This window comes from Mobula birostris, chromosome 5 (genome assembly GCF_030028105.1).
Source record: "Mobula birostris isolate sMobBir1 chromosome 5, sMobBir1.hap1, whole genome shotgun sequence".
NCBI classification, from domain to species: Eukaryota; Metazoa; Chordata; class Chondrichthyes; order Myliobatiformes; family Myliobatidae; genus Mobula; species Mobula birostris.
The window spans coordinates 10,473,647-10,498,359 of record NC_092374.1 but is presented as its reverse complement, the minus strand read 5'-3'; the positions used below and the strand labels follow the sequence as shown (position 1 = coordinate 10,498,359).

Here is a 24,713-nt window from a genome sequence, read left to right as displayed (position 1 = left end):
GTTACCATGTTGAGACAGCGACAACAATACAGTAAGTAGCTCCAGCTCTGAATACGTGCTACTCCCTAGTCTGATTTGTACTGAGAATGAACTAAATACTTGGTATGTGGTTTACTATTGACACAGTGAAAAACTGTTTTGCATGCCATCCGGATCATTTCAAAGCACACAGGCACCATAGTAACGCAAACCTTTTACAGCTTAGGGCATCAGAATTTGGAGTTCTAGTCCGGCCCGTCTGTAAGAAGTTTGTACGTCCTTCCCAGGAGTATGTAGGTTTTCCCCAGATACTCTGGTTTCCTCCCACAGTCCAAAGACATACGGGTTAGTAGGTTAATTGGCCATAGTAAATTGTCCTGTGATTAGGTGAGCGTTGGGTGGGTTGCTGGGCAGTGTGGCTCACTGGGCTGGAAGGGCCAGTTCTGCACTGTATCACTAAAATATAAATAAATAACGAGGCAATATGAATGCACAGGAACATTTGAAGCAGCAGAGAGCAACAGACTCTGTCCAATACATCACAGGAACAGCTCCCACAAGAGGCAAAGCCTCAAGAAGGCAATATCCAAAAGGTCAGCACCATCCAGGCCACGCTGTCTTCTTGCGGCTACCATGATTCCCCAAGTTATCTGCCTCTACCACCAACCCTGGCAGTGCATTCCATGTACCCACCACTGTAAAAAAACCTACGTTGGACATTTCCCTCCTATACTTTGCAAAGTTCAAAGTAAATTTATTATCAATACACATACGTTACCATGTACAACTGTGAGATTAATTTTCTTGCAGACAAACTCAGTAAATCCATAATAGAATAATAACTATAACAAAATCAAGGAAAGACCGCACCAACTTGGGTGTTCAATCAGAGTGCAAAAGACGACAAACTGTGCAAATCCAAAAAGAAAAATAATAAATAAGCAGTAAATCGCAAGAACATGAGATGAAGAGTCCTTGAGAGTAAATCCATAGGTTGTGGGAACATTTCAATGACGGGGCAAGTGGAGTGAGTGAAGTTAGACCTCAAGACAAGAGCAGCAGAATTAGATATTTTGCCCATCATTAAGGACCCCTAATACCCAGAACATGTCCTCTTCTCATTCTTACCATCAAGGAAGTGATACAGGAGCCTGAAGACACACTCTCAATGTTTTCTCCTCTCATCAGATCTCTGAATGGATAATGAAATGATCAACACTTCTCAGTATTTTCCCCCAATTTCTGCACTATTTAATTGAAATTTTCGAACATACTCCTTATGATAATTTGAATTTTTCATTCTGTATTGTGATGTACTGCTGCTGTAGGACAACAAATTTCACAACATATGCTGGTAACACAAAAACTGATTCTACTAAAGCTAAATCTTTTACATTTGACCCTTCTCAGCCCACCTCTTCATCCCACCAATGTCCCATTGTAACCTAGTACTTCAGCTGTACAGTATTCTGTGAGCACAGCCATCAGTATCCGATACAATTTTTCTCTGTTAATTACTAGTAGCTACTGACAGAATCAGAGGCCTTCTTACTTCAGTTTCCTTCTCATAAACTCAGCTCCGGCCCAGTCTCTGCCCACTTCCCCTTCTCACAGATTCACACCTCCATTTTCCCACAGCACCCTGCACCCCCCCCAGCAAAGATCTCCCCACTGGCGCCTAGACCTCAGGTGGGAAACCTCTACAGCCATACCATCTCCATTCAGTACTGTTTCCATTATGTGCCCCTAATGCGTAAATACAGAAGTTGTTAGTTCGGGATGTTTCACTTTTAATCAGTCAGGCCAAAGAGTCCACCAAGTTCCCGTAAATATTACTGGAGATGAAGAATCAAAAAAGAAAGTGCATTTAAATTCGCACCTTCACAACTTCGCAATGTTCTAACAGCTCAAGAAACTGAAGATGCTAACTGCTCTACTTTCATGACTGTGTGGCTAGGCACAGCTCAAACACCATCTCAAAGTTCATTGATGACACAACTTTTGTTGTCAGAATCTCATAGTAGTCATAGTCATAGTCATACTTTATTGATCCCGGGGGAAATTGGTTTTCATTACAGTTGCACCATAAATAATAATAAAACCATAAATAGTTAAATAGTAATATGTAAGTTATGCCAGGAAATAAGTCCAGGACCAGCCTATTGGCTCAGGGTGTCTGACCCTCCAAGGGAGGAGTTGTAAAGTTTGATGGCCACAGACAGGAATGACTTCCTACGATGCTCTGTGTTGCATCTTGGTGGAATGAGTCTCTGGCTGAATGTACTCCTGTGCCTAACCAGTACATTATGTAGTGGATGGGAGACATTGTCCAAGATGGCATGCAACTTAGACAGCATCCTCTTTTCAGACACCACCGTCAGAGAATCCAGTTCCATCCCCACAACATCACTGGCCTTACGAATGAGTTTGTTGATTCTGTTGGTGTCTGCTACCCTCAGCCTGCTGCCCCAACACACAACAGCAAATGTGATAGCACTGGCCACCACAGACTCGCAGAACATCCTCAGCATCATCCGGCAGATGTTAAGGGACCTCAGTCTCCTCAGGAAATAGAGACGGCTCTGACCCTTCTTGTAGAACACCCTCAGCATCGTCCTCAGATGGTGGCAAGGTGTACAGGAGACAGATAGATCAGTTAACTGAGTGGTGTCATAACATCAACCTTGCACTCAACATCAGCAAGTCCAAGGAATTGACTAGGGGTTTCAGGATGATGAAATCAGGAGAACACACACCAGTTCTCATCGAGGGATCAGCAGTGAGTAGCTTCAAGGTCCTGGGAGTCAACATCTCTGAAGATCTACACTGGGCCCAACATTTTGATGCAGTCATGAAGAAGGCATGCCAGCAGCTTTATTTCATTAGGAGTTTGAGCAGATCTGGCATATCCACAGATCTACAGATTTGAAGATCTGTAGCAAATTTCTACAGGTGTACCGTGAAGAGCATCTGATTGCCTCACCATCAGGCATCAGGACGCCAATGCACATAATTAGGAGACACTACAGAAGGTTATAGACTCAGCCAGCCCGATCCTTCAGGACAACTTCAACTCAAGAAGGCAGCATCCATCACAAACCCTCAACATCCGAGACATGGCCTCATTACTGTCATTAATCAGGAGCCTGAAGACACACACAGCTCTTTAGAAACATATTCTTCCCATCCACTATCAGATGTAGAGTCATAGAAAATTACAGCACCGAAACATGTCCTTCAGCCCATCTAGTCCATGCTGAACCATTTAAACTGCCTACTCCCACTGACCTGCACCCAGACCATAGCCCTCCATACCCCTACCATCCATGTACCTATCCAAACTTCTTTTAAACATTGAAATCAAGCTTGCATGCACCATTTGTGCTGGCAGCTCACCCAACAGTCATGACCTTCTGAGTTAAGAAGTTTCCACTCATGTTCCCATTAAATATTTCACCTTTCACCCTTAATCCATGGCCTCTAGTTGTAGTCCCACCCAACCTCGGTGGAAAAAGCCTTTGCATTTACCCTGACTATACACTTCATAATTTTGTGTACCTCTATCAAATCTCCCCTCAATCTTCTTTATTCCAAGGAATAAAGTCCAAACCTATTCAATCTTCCCTTATAACTCAGGTCCTCCAGTCCCAGCAACATCCTTGTAAATTTTTTCTGTACTCTTTTAACCTTATTTACATCTTTCCTGTTGGTAGGTGATCAAAACTGCGCACAATACTCCAAATTAGGCCTCACCAACACCTTATACAACTTCAACATGACATCCCATCTCCTGTACTCAATACGTTGATTTATGAAGGCCAACGTGCCAAAAGCTTCCTTTATGACCCTGTCTACTTGTGACACCACTTTCAATGAATTATGGACCTGCATCCCCAGATCCTTTTGTTCTACCACTCTCCTCAGTGCCCTACTGTTCACTGTGTAAGATCCCATCCCAAACCATGATCGTCTTCCTCACTTTCCACTACACCCCCAATCTTGGTGCCATCCTCAAATGTGCTGATCCAGTAAACCATATTATCATCCAGATCATTGATATAGACGGCAAACAACAATAGTTCCAGAATGGATCCTTGCAGCACTCCACGAGTCACAGGCCTCCAGTCAGAGAGGCAACCATTTACTACCACTACCTGGCTTCTCCCACACAGCCAATGTCTGATTGAATTTACTGCCTCATCTTGAATACAGAGCGACCAAACCTCTTGACAGCCTCCCATGCAGGACATTGTCAAATGCTTTGCTAAAGTCCATGTCATTGCCTAACCTTCATCAACTTTCCTGGTAACTTCCTCAAAAAACTCTAAGATTGGTTCAATGCTACCTAGCACGTATGAATCCATGCTGACTATCCCTAATGTCCATGTCTATCCAAATACTCATATACCCGGCCCCTTAGAATATCTTCCAATAACTTTGCCACAACTGATATCAGGTTCACTGGTCTATAAATTCCTGGTTTATGTTTAGAACTTTTCTGAACCCCAGTTCACTATTTTGTTCTCTTTTTGCATTACTTTTCAGATACATTGTTATTGTAACTTGGAGCTTTTTTGTCTTTTGCACTGTACTGCTGCCATAAAACAACAAATTTCATGACACGTGATAATAAACCCGATTCTGATTCTGTCTTAAGAAAGGAAGTGGAAAGCCACTTGTGGTGAAGCCTTTCTTGGTCCAATAACTTTCAGCTGAAAAATGTGTTCTGACTGGGGGGTCCACTGAGTCTATATCCCTGGCATTTGCCTTCATTGCTGAGGGCACACACTCAGTGTTCACTTTATTAGGCACCTCCTCTACTTAATAGTGGCCACTGAGTATATGTTTGTAGTCTCTTGCTGCTGTAGACCATCCACCTCAAGGCTCAATGTGTGTTCAGAGATGCTCTTCTGCAAACCATTGTTGTAACGTATGGTTATTTGTTACTGTCTCACCTTTAAGCTTGTAATGTACAAATGCTGCAAGAAGTCAATTTTCACACCCTTTGTACCCTGCGTACGAGTGCCTAGGACAATCGACTTGAACCTGGTGTCAGCCTGCAAAGGATGCGATCTGCCTGGTGGTGTTGAGTGCAACCAGAACCCCAAACACACAAGATGCTGGTCTGGGGCTGCACACAATGCGAGCTCCTGCATCCTTCCAGTGAACTGGGAGGATTTTGCAGGGAATGGTGGCATTTCTTCAGTACCTTGAGGAACCTACTATAGGCATGCCAGTTCTCAGAAGCGTTTAAGAGGACAGGGACCTCAGCTACCGAAACCTGTACGCACCGAAAAGCACAAGGTCCCATCAGTATTTCAAATGACCCAGTCAACATTTGTAAATAGCAAAGCAGTCTGCCAGCAAACATACACAGCGCTTCAGACTACAAGAATAAATTTAAAACATTGAAAAGGTTCTATGTGATGGAACCTTAGGCACCCTTGAGGTGAATCTTTAACAGAACACATGAACATCAGTGATACAAAACTTTCTTTACTCTCCATTGCTCTCCATATACTGGCTATACCAGGGGTTCCCAACCCTGGGTCCATGGACCCCTTGCTTAATAGCATTGGTCCATGGCATTAATAAAAAGGTTAGGAACCCCTGGTCTATATTCTCACTGTCTCAGAAGTACAGCCAACATAATCAAAGACCCTGCCCACATGGGAAATTGGGTCAGCTAAATTATAGTGATTAGGGTTTTGCCGGTTGGTTCAAAAAACAAATGGTTGATGGGATATAGCTGGTGGTGTAGGACTTCAAGTTGCCATAGCAGATCATTATATAACCAGGCAAGATACTTCAGCAGTACATCTGTAAAGGTTTGTTAGTGTTCAGTGCCAAGCCAAACCTCCTAAGGAAGCAAAGATCTTCAGAGTCTTCTTCCACGGTCCTTCAAGAAAGAGAGTTCTAAGGATTCATATGCTTTCACTTTTCCCTTTGTGGGATTAGAGTATAAATGCTATTACCAGCTGGCCAGTCCGGAGTTCAGTGTTCAGCTCTGGTACTGTTTTGTAATGTGTCTCTGTACGTCCTTCCGGTGGAATGCGTAGGTTTCCTCCCACAGTCCAAAGACGTAGCAGGTAGGCTAACTGGTCATTGTAAATTGCCCCATGATTAAGTTGGGATTAATTGGGGTTGTTGGGGCAGCGTGGCTAAGGACCAAAGGGCTACTCCACGCTGTATCACTAAATAAATAAATGTTATTGTATTTTTCTTGTAATTTAACTTTCCCTTGCTTATTTGTGGTTTTATATAATTAATATAATTGTGGTTTTATATAATTTGTGGTTTTATATAATCATAATACATGTAATTATTCAGTGAATTTCAGTATTATGGTATAATTATTTCTGTATTGTTTTTAGAAACTTAATTTTTAGGTTTTAAGCCACTTAAATCTGGCCATTTTATAGGCCAACTGTTATCACTGCCATTTGCATTATCTCTAGTCTGAGTATGAGGCAACCACAACTTTTTTCCTTTTTTTTATTCTTTATCTCGACTTTCATGTTCATTTTCTGCTCTTGTAACACTGAGTAAAACTATCGTTAGCGACAAGTTTTATGCCTCATTCGGGATCAGGATCCAGCACCTTCAATGGGCCTCATCTTTGGAAGAGCACTATCACACTGTCAAACCCATGGCAGCACGTCAGATTTTAAAGAGCAGTATGGTGTGATCAGCAGACTCACTCACAACTGGTGGGATATTCCTGTGCAAAGAGGCTGCCATTCAGAAGAACACCAATCTCATTTCATGAATAACGATACGGTGGGACAGGATGCAAAAAGTTCCACATGAATGGAGGTGCTTTCAATTAACATGGCTCTCCAGCACTCACCAATGCAGAGTGCTGTATTGCACTATCATACAAACCTTGATGACTAATGGTGCACTGGGCCATTCTAACAAATCACTTCAGTATAGCAACACTGACAATTTGATCACTTTGCACTAAAGTGGACTTCATTTTTTTAATGTTCGAATTGTGTGTTTTCTTGTAAAAAGCATGTACAGTAATTTGCTTAATTTAGGTATTTCTTGTGAATGTTGTGTGTCTGACGCTTTGTCCCTGTGATGCTGCTGCAAGATGCTTTGAATTCAACCTGTACATACATGCCCCTAATGCAGGTGATAATGAACCTGGCTCTGATTAACAAGGTCACCTTTAAAATAAAGGTTAGCTTTATTTGTCACACGTACATCGAAACTGTGAAACGCATCCTTTGCGTCAACGAACCACAGTCCAAGGACAAACAACAGAAAGATCGAAATCCGAGCGCCACATACAAAATGCTGGAGGAACTCAGCAGGCCAGGCAGCATCAATGGAAAAGAGTACAGTCAACATTTTCGGAGAGAAAAAGCTGAGGAGTAGATTTAAAAGTTGGGGGGAGGGCGGGAGAGAAACACAAGGTGACCTGCAGGCTAGTGATGGGAAGGGGTGTCTTATACTTCCTTTGGTAGAGACGCATCTCCACCCTGCTGCCCTTCTGTTCCAGTGCAAAATTTTAAAAAATTGGAATGAGTTTGAAAACAAATATCTGGGATCTGGAATGGAATATTTGCGAATGCTGTTTATATGATGCTTGTCTGTCTTTGGTACTTCTGCAAGTTTTTGCATTGCACTTGTGCATATGACAATAACCTCGACTTTGACTTTACTTTTGTTTTTAATTATCACCGCTGACTTAATATTCCATTTTCTACCTCACAGCTGCCTGCTTTACACAAATGCTACATTAACTCAGGAACAACACACTTTGGTGTATTCTGAAATTTTGAAAGTATCTGCATTAAAAGCAACTCTTTTTAATCAAATTTAACATGAAACAACCATTAAAAGTTCAAAGTAAATTTATTCTCGAAGTACATATCTGTCACCGTATACTACTCTAACATGCATTTTCTTGTGCACATTCACAGTAAATATGAAGAAACACAATAGAATCCATGAAAAACCTCATATGGCAGAGATGGACGAATAACCAATGTGTAAAGGTGAAACTGTGAAATAAAGATCAATAATAAAAATGATAAGCAATATATACCAAGAACAAGAGTTGCAGAGTCGTTATTAGTGACCACAGGTTGTGGAACCAGTTCAGTGTTGGGGTGAGTGAAGTTATCTCCTCTGGCTCAAGAGCCTGAGGATTGAGGTTATTCCACGGAAGCCCACAATGAGTGATACCAACATTGGACTGGTGGTTTAAGATGGCACTGGTGAAGCCCAGTGACGACTTACTGGCAGCAAACAAAACTAAGAATACAACTAAATACTTTTTCTTGTAAAATTTATGGTAAACAAACACCACACACAATGGAGAGGCAAGAGAAGTCCAGGGTCGAAGCATGTGAGCGCAAGGCGAAGTCGAGACATATTTTAGGCAAAGTTGGGGCGAGCGGAACAAAGTCGTAGCACAGGGGAAGCACATTCGTGGCACATCCACCTAAACCGAGAGCAAAGTTTGATCAGCCTAAGCACCAGGCTGATTGCAAAAGGTCAGATATGGGCCAAAATGTGGCAGCAGGGTTGAGGCCTAGAGTGTACTGATGTACCAGGCCCCAGGTCCCAGGGCAAAGAACAACTCAATGCTTGGACAATTTAAACACCAGGCTGGTGGATTGAAAAGGCAGGGTGTCAGGCCAGTTCTACTCACTGCTCCACAACACTTACTCAGCTCTGTGCTGAACTGAGGCTTTGTGTCCATGGACTCGCTTTTGCTCTGAGTGCTATTTGCTTAATTTTATTTGCTTTTATTTCCCCTCTCTGCATATTGGGTGTTTGACAGTTTTTTTTAAAAACAGGTTCTTTTGTGATTCTTTGTTTTGTGTCTGCCTGTAAGGAGACAAATCTCAAGGTTGTATAATGTATATGTACTTTGATAAGAAATGTACTTTGAGCTTTGAGCAGAGTGCCGGAGAGAGATTTCACTTTCCATGGGTAAAAGATAACAGGTGCACTCTTAAATAAAGAGCAGCCCATGTTTCCTGTTGATTTTTTCTTCCTGAATCCTTTGTGCCTTCTTTTTTTCTGTTAGTCCTCACGTAAAAGGGTTTCAATACTTCACAGCTAGTATATCTTTCACTCAAGGTTGTCACAACATGAACATCCAGACCAAATCCATGATGGAAACACAGTCCATAAATAACATTGACGGTGAGGGAACTCGCAGAGTTACAAAGAGATTGAGCATGTACTGCTTGTTCACAGCATAGTAGAGACACGATGGGCCAAATCATCCCCTTTACTATAATTTAAGGAACTCAAGCAGCAGCTCAGAACTTAATGCAGACACCTGCAGGGGAACTTGGGTCCCACACATTCAGAAACAGTTATTACCCTACAACCATCAGCCTCCTGAACCAGAGTGGATAACTTCACTCACCTCACTGACGCAACAAACCTATAGGCTCACTTTCAAGGGCTTTACAACTCATAATCTCAGTATTATTTATTTAGTTTTTTTTTTATTTGTACAAGTTGCCTTTTGCATGTTGGGTATTTGTCATACTTTATGTATAGCTGTATTTCTTTATTTTCCTGTGAATGCCTACAAGACAGTAAATCTCCAGGTGACATATACATATTTTGCTTATATATTTACTTTGAACTATATTTGTGAGTTTTTGTTTCTTTTTCATTTCATGTGAGGGGAGGGTGGAGTTTGATGTCCTTTTTCTCCCCCTAACGACTTCCATGGTCTTTCTGTATTTCATGGCTATCTGGAGAAGATAAGTATCAAAGTTGTATTCTGCATACATACTTAGATATAAAAAAATAACCTTTGAATTTTGAAAACCAAATGGACCAGAGTGAAGACACTTCCAGTTGGCCACTATCCTGAGGAAAAGGCAGGGATGCGAGAGAATCTCCTTCCCTAGCCGCCCTTATCCCTGCCAGCCCAATTCTCCAGCCAGTTCATGTTCAAGAAAATCCAGCAGAAAGCACTCAGCAGGTCAGACAACAGCAGGGAGAGGTAGTCAGTGTTTCAAACTAAGCAATCTTCATTAAAACTAGAACAATGGACCATGGGAGAAAGGGAATGAGGAGGGGCAGAACTGTCCTCTCCTATCAGATTCTTATCGGAAGAAGAACCCAATTCTTCTTCCCGTACTAATAGAGAATCTATTAACTTCTGCTTTAAATATACTGACTCGACCTCCACAGCCACCTATGGCAATGAATTCCACAGATTCACCACCCTCTGGCTAAAGAAATTCCTCCACATGTCCGTTCTAAAGGGGTGTCCTTCTACTCTGGTCCTGGACAATCGCACTATTGGAAACAACGTCCACAAAGAAGCTAGATGGGAACATTATTTGAGTGGGGACGAGGATGATTTTCAATGAGAGGTTTTGGAACACAAGTTAGTAAATACATTGACTGGCCCGTTGGGTCTGGAGGTCTAAATGAGTAAGCTCATCTCTCAGTTCAGTAATAAGTGTGTCAGACCACAACCTGGAAATCTCAGACTGCATCAACACCAATCTCCAAAACCAAGGAAGAACACTTAGACTGGTCACAAGCAAAGGAATGAGGAAGAGCATGTTCTAACTGATAATATTGCACAACAACACCACTATTCATATCACTTCAAAGGCAGCACATACAATACCCTGTATAAAATAACACACAATATAATATGATATAAAATAACACACACAAAATGCTGGAGGAACTCAGTAGGTCAGGCAGCATCTACGGAAATGAATAGACAGTCGCTGTTTTGGGCCAAGACCCTTCTTCAGGACTGAAAGGGAGGGGGGGAGATGCCAGAATAAGAAAGGCGTCGGGAGGGAGGAAGGAGGATAGCTCGAAGGTGACAGGTGAAGCCAGGTGGGTGGGAAAGATAATGGGTTGGAGAAGGAGGGACCTGATGGGAGAGGGAAGGAAGAGGGGACCCAGGGGGAGATGATAGGCAGATGAGAACAGGTAAAGGGCTAGAGTGGGAGGGATCTTTTTTTTTAAACTAGAAAGAGAAATCGATTTTCACACCCCCAAGTTGGAGGCTACCCAGACAGAAGGGTGGCCACATCATCATGGACCAACATGTTGGAATGGAATTGGGAATGGAAATTAAACTGTTTGGCCACCGAGAAGTTCCACTTTTGGCGGATGGAGCAAATGCACCTGACGAACCGGTCCCCCAATTTACGACAGGTCCCACCAACGTAGAGGAGACTGCTTCGGGAGCACTGGATACAATGGATTGCAGGTGAAGTGTTGCCTCACCCGGAAGGACTGTTTGGGGCCCTGAATGGAGGTGTGGGGGGGGGGGGGGGGGGGAGGGCAGGCGTAGCAGTTAGGTTACTTGCAGGGATAAGTGCCAGGATTGAGATTAGTAGGGAGGGACAAAGGAATCACAGAAGGAACGATTCCTGTGGAAAGTGTGTGGCGGGGGGAGAGGGGAGGTTGGGAAGCAGTAAGTCCCTTTGGAGCTGGTGGAAGTTGCGGAGTACAATACGTTGGATGTGGGGGGCTCTTGGGGTGGTATTATTAAGGTGGTGGGAAGATGGGGTGAGCACAGGTATTCAGGAAGTAGACCAGATGTTGATGAGGGCAATGTCAACAGTGGAGGAAGAGAAACCCAGTTCTTTGAAGAAGGAAGACATCTCTGATTTTCTGGAAAGGAAAACCACATCCTGGGAATAGTGATGACAGAGGCAAAGAACTAAGAAGGGGGAATAGCATTTTTACAAGAGATAGGGTGGGACGAGGTATCGTCAAGGCAACTGAGGGAATCGGTAGGTTTATAAGAGATTGACAGTTGACAGTTGACAGTGGTTGACAGTTTGTCTAGAAAGAGTGACAGAGAAATCAAAATAGGGAAGGAAGATGTCAGAAACAGACCCAGCAAGGGCAGGGTGGAAGTTAGAGGCAAAGTTGATGAAACTGACGAGCTCAGCATGGGTGCATGAAGCAGCACCAGTGCAGTCATTAATGTAGCGGAGGAACAGTTGGGGAACATTATCAGGGAGGGCTTGGAACATGGACTGTTCTACGTAGCCAATGAAGAAGCAGGCAAAACTGGGGCCCACGCAGGTGCCCATGGCTACCCGGAGTCTGGAGGAAGTGGGAGAAGCAGAAGGAAAAATTGTTGAGGGCGAGGACCAGTTCTGCCAAGTGGAAGAGGGTGGTGCTGAAAGGGAACTGGTTGGTTCTTTTATTGAGAAAGAAGCAGAGAGCTTTAAGGCCTTCTTGGTGGGGGATAGAAATGTATAGGGACTGAACACCCATGGTGAAAGTGAGATGGTCAGGGCCAGGGAATTGAAAGCTACTGAGATCGAGAACATGAGAAGGGACTGAACGGAGTTGAGGTATGAGGACATGAGTTCGGTGAGGCAGGAGCAGGGAGAGACAATAGGCTTACCCAAGCACTGTGTAAAGTCTCAGGAATGATCAAGCCACATTTCAAGTTCAGATTTATTTATCACATATACGTTGAAACATACAGTGAAATGTAAGTGTAAGATGTAAAGACCCCACTGTCTGCAATTCTGGGTGCCCCATTACAGGAAGGATGTGGGGGCTTTGGAGAGGGTCACCAGGATGCTGTCTGGAGTAGAGAGTATGAACTATAAGGAGCGCTTGGACAAACTTGGGTTGTTTTCTCTGGAGAGAGAGAGAGGCTGAGGAAGACTGATAGAAGATTATAACATTATGAGGGGAATAGATAGCGTTATTAGTTCTCTCCACACCTTGTGGCACATCAGGGAGCAACTTTGCCATTTCTTTAGCAATTTGTTTTTTCCAATATAGACAAGGCTGAGTTGTTAGCTCGATGCTAAGCCCAGCAAGGTGCGAGGTGCGAGGTGCGAGGTGCCGGCCGGATTCAAACCCGGGACCACCCGCCTCGAAGTCCGGTGCTGATGTCACTACACCACCGGCCAGCATAATAGATAGAGGAGACATTCAGAAACTTTCTCCTCAGGGCAAAATGTCACATATAGAGGACACGTGTTGATGGCAAGCGGTTGCTTAAAGAGTATGTAGGTACGTAGAGTCTGGGACAGTCTGCCGGGGTACTCGTGGACGCAGATACAATCATCATCGACATCGTGTGCCACGGATGATCATGGCCTCCATGACCATTATTGTTCTTGGCAAATTTTGCTACAGATGTGGGTTGCCATAGATCCCAGCTATTATCAATATCTTCAGAGACTGTCTGCCTGGTGTCAGTGGTCACATAACCAGGACTTGTGATGTGCACTAACTGCTCATACAACCAGCTACCTCCTGCTCCCATGACTTTGTGTGACCCTGATTTGGGGGGGGGGGGCTCATTTAAGAGGCTGTTAGCCAGATATGTGAATACACACAGAATGAGGGACATGTATAGGCAGAAGTGATTTAGATTAATTCAGCATTGTATTCAGCAGACAGTTTGCTGAACAGCCTGTTTATGGTATTAATCACAGAGAAGTCATTGTACAGTATTCTGGCCAAAATACACTCCCTACCCATCAGATCAAAGGCTAATCACCTAGTTGTTATCAGCTTGTGGAGCTTGTTGTATAAAAACTGGATACCATGCCTCCATTTTGACCAAAATACTTCACTGTGAGGATATCCCGAGCCACAGAAATAAGACTCTTTCCTCCTGACTGCTGGCTTTTTGTTCATCAACAGAATGCAGCCATTGCTGGGAAGTCCAATATTTACTACTGTCCAAACATGCCAAGGGGGAAGTGGAGAGCTGCTCTCTCTAACCAGCAGAAAGTACTGCACCATTTCCGACAAGAGCGGAGCTCAGGAATTTGATCCTAACAATAAGGAAAAGAAAACAGAGGTACATTTCCTGGTGATTACCTGACAACCATCAGGCTCCTGAACCAGCGTGGATAGCTTCATTCACCCCAACTCTAAACTGATTCCACAACCTACAGACTCACTTTCACAGACCCTACAACTCATTTTCTCAGTGTTAATTATTATTAGTTGTACTTGGACAGATTGCCTTGGTTATTTGCCCGTCTTCCTTTCTTTCTTTTTCAATCTTTTTATTAGTTTTCAAGTTCATAAACATAATAACAATAGTGATATAAAGAAACAACAGTGATATAACGAGATTGGAATTACATTATTGATAATAAGCATATACAAGAGAAACTACAAATAGTACAAGTGTAATGAACTTCCAAACTCTTGATATAATTAATCATGAAGAGAAAAAAAAATTTTAAAAATCACAAAGAAAACCCCCCAAAAAAACAGACAGAACAAAACAGGGTTGAACCAATATATTAAATCGAATACATTCATTAATGTCGTCAACTCCGCTCCTCTATTCATATATTCTAAGTTAATAAAAAGGATTTGGAAAAGGTCAAACTACATCATATGAAAATGTTGAATAAATGGCTTCCAAGTCTCTTCAAATTTAACCAAAGGATCAAAAATGACACTTCAGATTTTTTTCTAAATTTAAACATGATATAGTTTGAGAAAACCATTGAAATGTAGCAGGAGGATTGGTCTCCTTCCAGTTCAATAAAATGGACCTCCCGTCTTTCTTTGTGTGTAGTTTTTCACTGACTGTATTGCATTGCCGTGCTCTATTGTCAATACTTATTGTGCTTTTTTGTACCTGCTGTGAATATCCCAAGAAAATTAATCTCAAAGGTGACACATGCACACTTGAATGAATTTAAGACTGTTCGATCTAGGAGTATAATTAGGCCATTCGGCCCATCAGGCCTGCTCTGCCATTTCATCAAGTATCACTGTGATGATTGTACGCTCTAGTATCTATTGTTTGGAGACTATAAAGTATTTTCCTCAGCCCCTTTGAAATTTGCAAGAAAATGAATCTCAATGGAGTACAAGGCAACATGTACATACTTCAATAAATTTACTTTGAATTGAGTGCACCAGTGCCATTGACCTTCTTGGGGAATGGGAGATCATGGGTTTGAGAGGTGCTGCCTAAGGCATTGGTTGTTTGCCAGTCTCTGTGTATCATTTCTCATCGATTCTATCGTATTTCTTTGCTTTCCTGCAAATGCCAGCAAGAAAATTAATCTCAGGGTGGTACTTGGTGATGTACATACTTTGATAATAAATTTACTTTGAACTCTGAAGTTGGCGACTTGCTGCAGTGCAATTTGGAGAATGGTATACCCTATGGCAGCTAGGGAGGGAGGGTGGGGGAGTGAATATTTATATAGCAACAGATAAGCTATCAGTATTGTAGGCTGCCTTACTTGGCAAACCAGCCTTGATTATATAAACTCAGGACTAACATGCAAAAAAAGAGCTTCCAACTGGCGTGAAGAGGAGAGATTTCGATAAAATAAATGCTCTTTCTACACCACTTATCAGTAAGAGACAAAGACATTTTACAGAGAATTAATGATGTTGTAGCTACACGATTTCAAATACTTAAAAACCCAAGGATAATGACATGCACAGGCAAACAGAAACACAGATTCGATATGTTTGAGGAGGAGGAGGAAGGACACAAGAGGGACACAGTGGTACCAATCACTCAACACTAGAGACACAGGTTCAAATTGAACCTTGGGTGCTGTCTGTGTGGAGATTGCACATTCTTCCTGAGTCAGTGGTGGAGGCAGATACACTAGTGAAGTTTAAGAGACTACTAGACAGGTATATTTAGGAATCTAAGGTGGGGGCTTATATGGGAGGCAGGGTTTGAGGGTCGACACAACATTGTGGGCCGAAGGGCCTGTACTGTGCTGTACTATTCTATGTTTATGTTCCTGTAGTCACATAGCTTTCGCCGAGTGCTCCAGTTTCCTCCAACACCCCAAAAATATGTGGGTTGACGGGGTTGGTTGGCTACAGTCACCTAGCTTTACAGTGTCAGCGACGACCGGTGGGGATTCAATTCCCCCTGCTGCCGACAAGAGTTTGCAAGTTCCCAAAATGTACGTTCCAAAGATGTGTGGGTTAGCATTAGGGCTAATATTGAAAAGATTCTAATTCCCCCACTACATTTCAATGGTTTTCCCAAACGATAGCATGCCTAAACTTGGAAAAAAAATTAGGAGCGGTACTATGGATCCTTCGGTTAAATTTGAAGAAACTTGGAGGCCATTTATTCAATATTTTCATGATGCAAGTTGACACTTTCTGAATCCTTTGTAGTAATTTTCTTTTGTTCATGTATAGAGGAGCGGAGTTAACGACAAATAATTTTAGCCAAAGTAATATGACAGCCCAAGCTTTGTTTGTTCTTTTTTAGTTTTAGTTTCTTTTTAGTTTAGGGAGTTTTCTTTTTCTCTCTTTATAAAATATCTTTTTCATGGTCAATTACTGTGAGATTGGGAGGCTAAACTATATTTGCTACTTGGAATTTGTGCTTGTTAATTGTTATTATTGTAATCCCAATCTCTAAGTATCATTACTATTATTGTTATGTTTAATTTTGAAACTTAATAAAAAGAAAGTGTTGGGGCTAATAAGCGATGGGCATGCTTTGTTGGTGCTGAAAGCCCGGCAACACTTGCTGGCTGCCCCCAGCACATCCTCAGACTGTGTTGGTTGTTGACACAAACCACGCATTCCAGTGTACATGTGACAAGTAAAAATAATCTTTGAAACAAATCTCTAATAGGCTGCCGTAAATAGTCCATTATGCATAGGCAAGAGAGAACCTGGGCAAATTGACTTGAGTGTGGGGAGGGGATGGGGGGTATAAAATAGGATTACTATGAAAGTGGGCAAGAAGGCTTTTTCTGCGCTGTCTCTCCAAGAATGCCTCTATTTCAAGGTAAGTTTACTATCAAAGTACAAACATGTCACCATATACAAAAGATGATTCATTTTCTTGCAGGCATACTCAATAAATCTACAGAATAATAACCATAACAGAATCAATGAAAGATCACATCAACTTGAGCATTTAACCAGTGTGCAAAAGACAACACACTGTACAAATACAAAAAGGAAAAAAATAATAGATAAATAAGCATAAATATCGAGAACATGAGATGCTGAGTCCTTAAAACTGTGTCCATAGGTTGAGGGAATATTTCAATAATGGGGCAGTGAAGGTATCCCCCTTTGGTTCAAGAGCCTGATGGTGGAGTGGTAATAATCCCCTCCATGGACGGTCTACACAGCTCACTGTCTCAGTAAAGCAACCAGCGTAATCAAAGACCCCACGCACCCATTCTCTCTTCACCCCTCTCTCATCAGGCAGAAGATACAAAAGCTTGAAAGCACATATCACCTGGCTCGGGGACAGCTTCCATCCTAGTTATCAGGCTCTGGAATGGACCTCCTGTATGACGAGATAGACTCTTGGGCTCACAATCTAGCTCATTATGATCTTACAGTGTAACGTTCACTTGCACTGCACTGTCTCTGTAGCTTTTAGAAGGTGAGGGGAGGGGAGGGGAAGGATGATGAGGGCGAGGGGGGCTTTGGGGGTCCTAACATTTTTCTGCCTGTCATTCATTCTTTGGGGTTATTCTGTTTTGTGGATGTCTGTGAAGAGCAAAAATTTCAGGCTGTATACTGTATACACTTTCTGATATTAAATTGAACCATTAAATCAGAATCAGGTTTATCAGTGATGCACGCTATGACAATTGTTGGTTTGCAGTGACAGTACAGAGAAATACACAAAACAGGCTATAAATTATAATAAGAAATACATTTTATAAAAGAGGGTAAATTGGTTCATTGACCAATTCTTTACTCTGCATAGTTATTGTGTTACCTTGTTCTATCTCAGTGCACTATGCAATGATCTGATCTGTATGAATAATAAGCAAGACAAGCTTTTCACTGTATCTTGGCACATGTAACAGTAATAAACCAATTCCAAACGGTTACGATGATGGGATCGATACCCAGACAATATCCATTTACAGAAGTGCCATAAATCTGGCTGAGTGTTTTTAAGTGCTTTACAGCCGCACTATTAAGCAAATTTATGGCTAGTACTAGGGGTCATAATTTTAAGGTGACTGAAGGAGAGTATAGAGGGAATGTTCTTTACCCAGAGCGTCCCCTCCATATAAAACATTCCACCAAGGCCATACAAGTAGAAGTCATAACTGACAAAGTTTTAAAGAGGAGGGAGAACATTTTAAGGAGGGAATCAGAACAGGACAGGCCCTTCAGCCCATGATGCTGTGCTAGCCCTTTACCCTACTCCAAGATCAATCTAATCCTTCCTTTCCACTTGGCCCTCCATTTTCCTATCATCTACATGCCTACCCAAGAGTCTCGTAAATGTCCCTGGCACTACCACTACCGCTGACAAAGTGCTCCACACACTCACCCCTCTTCAAAAAACTCTACCTCTGACACCCCTTATACTTTCCTCCAATCACCTTAAAATTATACCCATTAGCTTTTTCCACTCTGGGGAAAAGGCTCTGGCTGTCCACTCCACCTATGCCTCTTGTCATCTTGTGGACCTCTATCAACTGTGTGGATCATGGACAGGAGATCTCAGTAGCTCCACTTTCCTCCAAAGGATATGGATTGGCAGGTTACTTGGCCACACCAATGTACCCTTAAGGTACGGGTGAGTGGTAATCTCGAGGGAGAGGTGAGGGTAAATTACTTTAAGGGCAAATTATAGTGGCTGAAGTTTTTTTAAAATTGGGATTAATGTAAATGGGGAGTGGCCTGAAGGGCCAGTTCCTGGTCGACATCTCTGTGACTGATAAGGGAGGCCAGGTTGGACTGTATTAATATGTCAATCAGCACCTGGCACAGCACTCCAAATCTAAGCATGAAAAAGGCCATTTGCCCAACTTGCCCATGCCAACCTAGTTGCCATTTACCCTTTGTTTGGCCCATATCCCTATAAATCTATTCTCAGTTTATAAAAGAGGTATAGAAAGGGTCGACAGAATTTTTCACCATGGGCTAGAAATAGCAAATACTAGAGGGCATTTAAGGTCAAAGGGGAAAAGTTTAGAGAAGATGTGCCAGGCAACTTTTGTTTTCGATCTACACAAAGAGCGGTGATTGTCTGGGGAAGTGGTGGAATCAGATACGATATACTGGCAGAGCTCAGCAGATATGGCAGCATTTATGGAGGGGAATAAACAGTTGATGTCTTGGCCTGCCACTCTTCATTTCTCACCCCAAGACATTTCTTGGCCCGAAACGTTTTGTATGTGAGAGGTGAAACCAGGCCAGCTTATACTACTGCTCCTCCTCCTCATCATATTCTGGCTTCTGTCCCTTTCCTTTCCAGTCCTGATGGACGATCTCCGCCTAAAATTTTGACCGTTTACTCCTCTGTAGAAGCTGCTTGACCTGCTGAGTTCCTCCAGCATTTTGTGTGTGTTGCTCTGGATTTCCAGCATCTGCAAAATCTTGTTCTTATGATACAATAGCAGTGCTTAAGAAGCCACTAGTTAGACATGCTCTCTCTCTCTCTCTCTCTCTCTGGCTATCCATCCCATAGGATGATGATGGTTCCTTTCAGTCAGATAGTGGGGTTGACCCCACTCCTCAGAAAGGAACAGCATGTGCGTGAGTGGATTTTAGTTGAGTAGTGGGTTGCACAGGTCCAGACCCACCCTCTCGACATCCCCTCCCGGATCCAGCGGCGTGGTGGGGTCCAAGACGGCTGGGGGAAGTTCTGTTGCAGTGAATGGCCAGACCAAGCTTCGATGCAAGGGATGCCCTTTCCGTGCTTCACAGCACGTGTTCGCTAGATGGCCGTTGACCCTACGAGAGGGTTCATCCGCCCTTTGACAGGTCTTGCTTTTTGTCCTGCAGGGTGTCTAGCCACCCTCCTCACCAGGCAAGCCTGGTGGGGGAGCCGGTTTAGTCGCCGACCATGCGACAGGTAGTACTGGGTTACATGGCACCAGTAGCACTCAGACAAGTGACCTGACCTGTGTTAGACATGCAAGTATCCAGAGAATGACAGGATAGGGAATATGATGATGATCATGATCACCTGCCATGTCCTGTGACTTGCACAATCATGCTCTCATGACCATGATTGTTCTTGGCAACCTTTTCTGCAGAAGTGGTTTGCCATTGCCTTCTTCTGGGCAGTGTCTTTACAAGACAGGTGACCCCAGCCATTATCAATACTCCTCAGAGATTGCCTGGCATCAGTGGTCGCACAACCATGACTTGTGATATGCACCAGCTGCTCATACGACCATCCACCACTTGTGCCCGTGACCCCATGACCCTGATCGGGGAGGGGAAGGCTAAGAAGGTGTTGCTCTTTGCCCAAGGGTGACCCGCAGGCTAGTGGAAGGAAGGAGCACCTCACACCTCCTTTGGTAGGTACATATCTCCACTTTGCCACCCATGATCATCAGAGAGTAGCTTTATTTGGCGGAAAGCTCAGTACAGACAGATGGGCTGAAGGGCCTGTTCTGGACTGTTTTATATTCCCTTTAGATCTTTCCTTGTGGCTGTAATTGTTATCACTAGAGACCATTAACCTCAATGGTAATTGGCACTTCGATCTGAGTCAGGGCTTTAGGATTAGATTTAGACCATAAAAACTCGGGCTCAGAATTATCTAATTCGGCCTATCGAGTCTGCTCTGCCACAACATCATGGCTGATTTATTATCCCTCTCAAGCCCGTTCTCTTGTCTTCTCCCTGTCACCTTTGACACCCTTACTAAACAAAAACCTATCCACCTCCATTTTATATGTACACCTCTGGAGTCTATTGGATCGGACACGCTTGGAATACAAACAAAACACACACACACACACACACACTCACACACAAAATGCTGGAGGAACTCAGCAGGTCAGGCAACATCTATGGAAAGGAACAGTCAACGTTTGAAAGGTCTCGGCCCGAAGCGTAGACTGTTTATTCTCTCTCTAGCCCCCAGCATTTTGTGTGTGTTGCTCTGGACTTCCAGCACCGGCAGAACCTCTTGGGTTTATAAGCACAAAAACCCAGGCAGTGTAATAAACGCAGCGGCCCCCGGCCCCTCTCATGGGGAAGACGAAACCTTGAAGTGACAACTGCAGATCTGAGAGGTGGACCTTGATGGAAGGCAAGGTCTGCAAAAGCGTTTTTCTTACAATAGACTGACACTTGCCGCCCGCTGCAAACCCGAAAAATAAAGTCTACCAGCACCGGAAACTATGAACGCAAGTCCAAAGCACTAGGTGCTCGACCTTCTGAATGTCCTCTGCTCTCAGCGGTCTCCCTCCCCACTCTTCGGGCGCCAAACACCTCAAGTACCGTTCGGGGTAGAAGTCCCACCCAGAAGGCCGTCGGCCAAAGCAACCAGTAAGACTTGGACGAAAATTTACCCGGTGAATGGGGAATACCGAGTCCCTCTCCCCACTCTAACTCTCACACGTGCCTGCAATGAGCTCTCTTTCCACTCGTAGCGAGGGTCACTCACACCGAGTGTAGGCTCAACTCACACACATCAGGGGTTTTACAACCCCAAGTAATCCGATTTAACCCCATCCAACTCCATTTCTAAAAGTAAGTTAAACAATTCAAGCGTTTTCATACCCGAGCAAAATTCCTAGAGGAAGGCGATTAGTTTCAGGGGACAGGCAATCGAGTTGAAGTCCTCGAGGTGACTGCTGACTTTAATCCAGCGCTCTCTCTCTCTCGGCTCTTCCTCAATACAGTACCAAACAATGACTCACTGACAGTTTCTCTCGCCCAGCTTGAAAGCGGAGCGGTCTCTCTGCCACCGTCGCGCCGCTGCGATGGGACGCTGCCCTCTGCGAGGCCGGCCTGGTGAGTGAGGTTACCCCCGCCCGTGTGTGCGAGGCTGCCGGTCGCGGGTCTTAGCCACAGGGACGGCGGCAAATCCCTCAGTCGGGGGTGAGAAACCGGTGCTGGTGGAAAACAGCTAGCTGGTAGATCAATCCAATGGATTCGTTAAATACACACATAACTCCATATCAAAGCAGGGCAGACACAGGAACCCAGGGCAAAGTGTAAACTGGTGAACGAACTCGCATCAGGCAGCAAACTCCGTCAACCTTTAATTCCAACCTCTCCCGCTAGAATCCTCATTCTGCCCCATTTGCCCTTTATCTGGTGCATCAACCACCTACCAGTCCCTTTCTCAATACTCCTCCTCCCCTCATCTGCTCCACCAATCACCTCCCAGTCTCTGACTCTACACAACTCCTCCCCTCAACTCTCCACCAATCACCTGCTTGCACACTACCCTCCCCTCAGGTTATCCATCAATTCCTCCCTCTCCCTGATCTGCCCCACCAATCTCCACACGACACCTCCACCGCCTCACCTATCTGACCCTATCTCAACACGTGTCAGGCAGCGTCTGCGGGGGGCAAGTCCGTTGATATTTTGTTCCAGATTTTTCCAACTGGTTCCGCTAACCTCATCCATCTCGTAACTGGTTTCACCAATCAAATAGCAATCCCTGTCTCCACACTACTTCCCCTCTCACCTGCTCCACCAGTCACCACCCACCCCATGTCTCAAACCTCCCCCCCCCAACAACCTGCTCAACCTGCTCCACCAACCAATCTCCACCTCAAGGCTACACACACACACATACCTGGTTCTACCAATTACCAAGCTGTCACTATCTCCCCCCTCCACTTATTTCCATCTGCCCATCGTCTCCCTCACCTTGTCCCACCAATCACCATTTAGTCTCCCTTGCACCCCGCCCTCTGATTCTATGCACAGACAACTCCAGAAAGAGCTCCTAGAAAAATGCCCCAACTGTGATTTTCCGTAATATGAAACCTTGTCATCTGCACGTTCGATGAGAAACAGAGTTGGATAAAAATTGTGTTGATTTATTTACTTATTTTTCACATAAATTCGATCAGAGAAATTTTATTCCGTGTCCCATATTTCTGTGCGGTGTTTTGGAAATTCTGTAAAGGTGAATTTCCATGACCGGAACAGCCATAATACAGGGCTCATCTGTACTGGCTGCCTTCCTTCCGCACATTCAGTTCTGATGCACTGTCTAGACTGATTCTGAGCAGTGTTAGGCCCCATGTCTGAGAAAAGGCGTGACAGTCCAGAGGAGAGAATGCTCCTGTGAATGAAATGATTAATGTATGAGGAGCATCTCATGGCTTTGTGTCTGTTCACACTGGAATTTAAAAGAACGGTGGTGGTGGGGGGGGGGGGTTGAGATCTCATTGATAACTATCGAATATTGAAGGCCTAGATAAAGTGGACATTTCCTATACTGGGGCAGTCTAGGACCACAGGGTACAGATTCAGAAATCAAGGACGTCCCTTTTGGAGCAGAGGTGAAGAGGAATTTCTTTAGCCGGAGGGTGGCAAATCTGTGAAATTCATTGCCAGAGACAGCTTTGTCGACCAAGTCAGTGAGTATATTCAAAGCAGTGGTTGATAGGTTCTTGATTAGTAAGGGTATCAAAGGTTACGGGGAGAAGGCAGGAGAACGGGGTTGAGAAGGAAGATAAATCAGCCTTGATAGAAAGGCAGAGCAGACTTGACGGGCCAAATGGTCTAATTCTGCACCCGTGTTTTATGGAAAACATCAATTACCCTCTGCTCCCACAGATGCTGCCTGAACCATTGCTTTTCTTCAACAGATTATGTCATGCTCCACATTTACATGGCAATCCACAGACAGGGTGATAGGGTGGAGATAACGTCTCTACCAAAGGAGGTGTAAGGCACTCCTTCCGTCTACCAGCCTGAAGGTCACCCTTGGGCAAGGAATAGCACCTGCTTCACCTCCAATCAGAGTGATGTGAAGCCATGGGTGCAGTTGGTGGATTTTGCATCAGGAGCTGGTGCATATCACAAGTCCTGGTTTTGCAACCACTGAATATCTGCAGGCTTTAGTTCAGTATCTCTGAAATGCCATACAAACTCATTTTGTGGAATGACTGAAACAGCTGAGACTGTGTCCAATTCCATTTTGACTAATTTGCCATCCACTTCTGGTGTAAGCCATAGTGCTTGTCTATTGTTTGTTTTCACAGTGTAAATCTTAATGCTGCCAAGTCCTGTAGCACTTTCATCATGATCAGATTTTTCATCAACAGCGTAAAGATTAGTGCTCTTTTTGAAGCTCTCTCTACCCCACCATTATTTAATGATCTCCTAGTATGATAAGATGGACACTTAACTTTCCACGTACCTTGTTATGAACTTTTACCTTATCGTCTGACTGCACTGCACTTTCTCTGTAACCGTGACACTTTAATCTGCATTCTGTGATTGTTTTCCCCTGTACTGCCTCAATGTGCTGCTGTAATGAATTGATCTGTATGAACAGTTTGCAAGGCATGTTTTTCACTGCACCTCGTTACATGTGACAATTGCAATTCCAGCCAGCAAAGTGATTGCTTTCTGTTCTTCCACTGTTCCACTGATGTCCAGAGCTGACGCCAAACAGGGCTGTGCTAGAATAGTTTGGTACCTAGAGTTTGGCCAGATCAAGTAATGGCTGTCAACAGAAACAATCTCAAAATCTCTCTACAAAGCCAGAGGAGGATTAGAATATTTATTGGTATTGGTCTACGATTGTCACCTGTATTAAGAAAGCATATTGTTTATACAGATCAAATCATTGCACAGTGCATTGTGATAGAATAAGATAAAACAATAATAAAATAATCTGTAAAAGCCTCTGAAAAAGCACAAATTCAAGATCATTAGGAGCTAGCTTGTAAGGCCAGGAGTTCATTTTATCATACAAGAAGTCTGTTCAAGAGATGGACTCTTGGCCTCACAATTTACTTCCCGATGATCTTGCCAGTATACAGTCTAAATTATGTGAGATACTCTCCTTCCATGGT

At 43.7% G+C, this 24,713-nt stretch overlaps 1 protein-coding gene across 2 annotated transcripts in view; it reads right to left on the bottom strand.

Annotated features, from left to right (window-relative positions):
• Nucleotides 1-21,971, bottom strand: part of sh3bp2 (SH3-domain binding protein 2) — a 124,718-nt gene extending 102,747 nt beyond the window's left edge. For both annotated transcript variants that reach the window (XM_072257600.1, XM_072257601.1), the window contains exon 1: nucleotides 21,445-21,971. The gene's annotated coding sequence lies outside the window, so the exon portion shown is untranslated. The remainder of the gene's footprint in view (nucleotides 1-21,444) is intronic.
• Between the last annotated feature and the right edge of the window lie 2,742 nt (nucleotides 21,972-24,713).